Below are 3,649 nucleotides of genomic sequence, written 5' to 3'. Positions count from 1 at the left end.
AATGTGACTCTTCAATTCTACGACGTGATGAAGCAGGGGGTATATCACAGTAGGACACTCTCTTCTATTATCTACTCTTGCTGTTACTTAGTAATACAATCTATGCTTGTACAGACTGTGCATGTGTGATTATTAATGCATGAAATTGCATCAAAATCTACAAAATGGTGAAAATCAAGAAGAATTGTTATGTTTGATGAGCTGTATTAATTTTCTACTGTAATTTAGCTGGTTTTGAATAGCTTATTCTCATGAATAAACACCAGAGATCATGATGATGCCTTTCTCTTCGTGTCTCTATGCCGCTTAGTTCGCTCGGGAGAGGTACAATAGATCGGCCGCTTTTTGGCGTTATTTTGGTGGGTATCTGCTCTCAGCGATATGGCAGGCAGAACTAACCAGTCTATTCTCATGTACAAGGGCGTAGGGAGAAAAAAAGGAAGGGGTAGGCTATGAGTAGAAAAGGGCGCGCGAAGCGCGCCTCCGATTTGGCCACGCCCACTTTTACAGCCGCTAAATGGGCGTGTTCTCGCAATATGAAGTTTCATTTACTCTAATATCCATGGTTCTCGCAAGTGCTTCACACTCAGACTCAGATGAGAACTCAGGCAAGACTCAAGGTAGCAGCACAATCAACAAAATCATCATTCACAAGATCATCATCTTCAATCTCCTCATGCTCATCTTCAGTACAAATAGTCTATATGGCTGGAGTTGACCGCTACTAATATACTCAACTAAATTTTGCATAAAAAATCACAAAGCTTTTGTTTCTTTGCAGCTGACATTGTGATGGCTTGATGGCTTCACTTAAAGTTAACTTTTTATAATTTTATTAAGCTAGCTAATTAATTAAGTTAATTATGTAAAGACTCCACCTTAATAAATTATAATAATTGTGGCTGTTTTTCTTTTCTTTCTCCTGTCTCTGTTTGCCTGTGTCAAAAGTGACTGAGTTAGTAACTGCCAGTTGAGACAGCTACCCTAAACTTCTATAATCTTTGATCATAAGTGACTAAGGCAGAAACTCAATATAGGTAAACTACTAAACTTCAATTCTGACTTCTGAACTTCAGGGTAGGCTATAGCCTACCCTAGCCTTATGCTAGCTACGCCCTTGCTCATGTAGCATGACCTTGTGCATAGTTTTAATCATAAAATGAAACTGGGGTAGCTAAAGCTTGTTTGCAGGAGGGAGAATAAGACATTATCTCTTGTCACGGGGAGCGCACTTGCTTTAAACAGACTATCTGCACAAAAAAATTCTCAGTGGCCCGATGGCCAAGTGACCCAAGTCAGTAATGAGTTCATAACATCATAGATAAGATTAGATGCAATGTAAACAATTCCCTGCCGGCGTCAAGTTTTGATGATGCTGCACCACCGCCCACGCAATTTGTTTAATCTGTTGCTAAGGGACCTGTTTCTCCCAAAGTACTTTACCAATCATAATGAAACCAGTACTAGTTACAAGACAGTAACTAAATAAGTTAGTAAGCTACCTTAAAGCCTTTAACTCATAATAGCTATGGCGTCAAGAGCTAAAATACTAAAGATTTTTCAAAAGCGAAAAACTCCTCTTACTCAGTTTTGATTTGAATAACCAGATTTCTAGGTGAAGGCAGTTTTTAACCAAACAAATTGATTAACATAGAGATATTTCTCCTTTTCTACTAGTAATGCCACTTAGTTTGATTTTCATATTGCTCAACACCACATTTTCCTATATTAGCCCTGTTTAATTGAAATATCTCTATGTTACTGTATGTGTAATCATGTAAAGAGGCTATATTGTAAATTTGGTCTGATTCTGATCACTACAGGGAAAGTTTTTCGAAAGTTTGCATTTTTCTGGCATAAAACACCAATTTCAAAATCTAAACTTCATTTTACAGCTTTATATATTTCCAGTCCCTTTCTTAAAGGTTTTTTATTAAAAATAAAACCCATTTTTAGAGGAGCATAAAGAACCTAATAAGATTCTTATATGGCTATACTTTTTCTACAATATATAATTTTTGCAATTTTTTTTTCCATAGTGAGATGCAATAAACTTTACTAAACTTCGTAAAATGGATGAAAACTGAGTAAAGAATTCTTGAACATGATGAGAGTACTTTAATTTTTAGTAATATCATTGTGTTTATAATATTATTTTCTATTGACGTATGTTGCATCATTTGGCAAAAGTTTTTCAAGCTTTGCAAAATGGGCTGCAATCTCTCATAAAGTTTTGTTGACTTTCAAACATCAGTGTATCACAAAAGCATTTACTGCATACAAACTTGATTGAGTGTTTGCCTTCATTATGCCATGATTGCAAGCTTCAGAGCTTCATAGAGCCTGCATTCAGCAGATGAAACAGCTAAATAAACAATAGTCAGGAAATACATACTTGTGGCCATTTTTATTAATGGTTTGACTAATATGACATCATAACTTAACCCCACCTAGTACCTTGCAATTAACTTTTCCCGCCAGTTTTATATACACAGGTATCCAGAAATGACACAAGATCAAAGATGGTGTATAAAGTATGAAAAGTTATGCAGGGATTTTTTTTTTATATTTAAAGTTCAATGATCTATAACTTCTAAACAGTACATGGTAAAAATTTAAAAATGGCACAAGTTGTATAACTTTTTCTTTACTATAAAATGGCAGCAATTAAAGAAGTATTAAAATTTCATCCAAAAGTACCTTAAAGAGCACTAAAAGTACTGCATAATGGATAAGGAAAACCATCATAAAACTGATCAAAAGATGTATAACCATAAAATAACTGGTTGAAAAGTAGATGCACCCACTTCCTCGCCGTACCATTAACTTGCACCCAGATCCGCCACTGAACAAGTTATATTATTGTCTCTAGTTTTGTACCATCTAAAGTTGAATACAGTCATAGCTTTATTAGTGACAGCTGTGTTTGTGGTATGTAGATCTATTAGCCTGTATTATCAACCCCCAGTAGGAGGTTGTGAAATATTATTATTTACGCCCACGTACAATAATGAACTCAGGGGCTCCATGCAGTGTGTGCTAATGGACCAAATATTAGTGTAAATTGATTAATTATAATTTAAAACTAGTCATTGAAGTAGAAAAAAATGTATTAATGGTAGCTCAAGATAATGTCATGTACTAATGGCAGCAATCTTGTTTGTACCAGTTAAAGTTATTCTGTATCAATAATAATTGGATACAGTCATTGACAACATGATCATAATCAATAAGATACTTGTTATAGAACCACAGACCAGTTTTCATTTGTCTCATTATAAATGGTAGATCACTAGCACTGACTATGCATATGCCATGTCTGAAATATTCTTCCATACAGTTATCCTTTCTTGCTCCCCAAAACCTTCGTGAAAACCTTGGAATTTTTAGCCCAGCGGCCTTTAGCTTCATTCTATTACCAGGAGCATCCTTTAACATGTTCAGTGTACCAAAAAAGAACTCAACTCCAGATTGTGTATACTCCAGTCTCTTTCTCAGTGCTATTGATTTGCTGTCAGTGAGTGCATACTTAACAAAATCTCTACTCAATGCACTGTTGATTGATTCTGCACTTTTATATATTGTGAAATTTGGTAGGGGGCCGACGTCCCCTGGGGGGCTGCCAGGTACAACCTTTTTCTCCATAAGC

This window comes from Amphimedon queenslandica, unplaced genomic scaffold (genome assembly GCF_000090795.2).
Source record: "Amphimedon queenslandica unplaced genomic scaffold, v1.1 AMPQUscaffold_13165, whole genome shotgun sequence".
In the NCBI taxonomy this organism is placed as follows: domain Eukaryota; kingdom Metazoa; phylum Porifera; class Demospongiae; order Haplosclerida; family Niphatidae; genus Amphimedon; species Amphimedon queenslandica.
The sequence above is the reverse complement of the archived record's forward strand: the minus strand, read 5'-3'. Positions refer to the sequence as shown.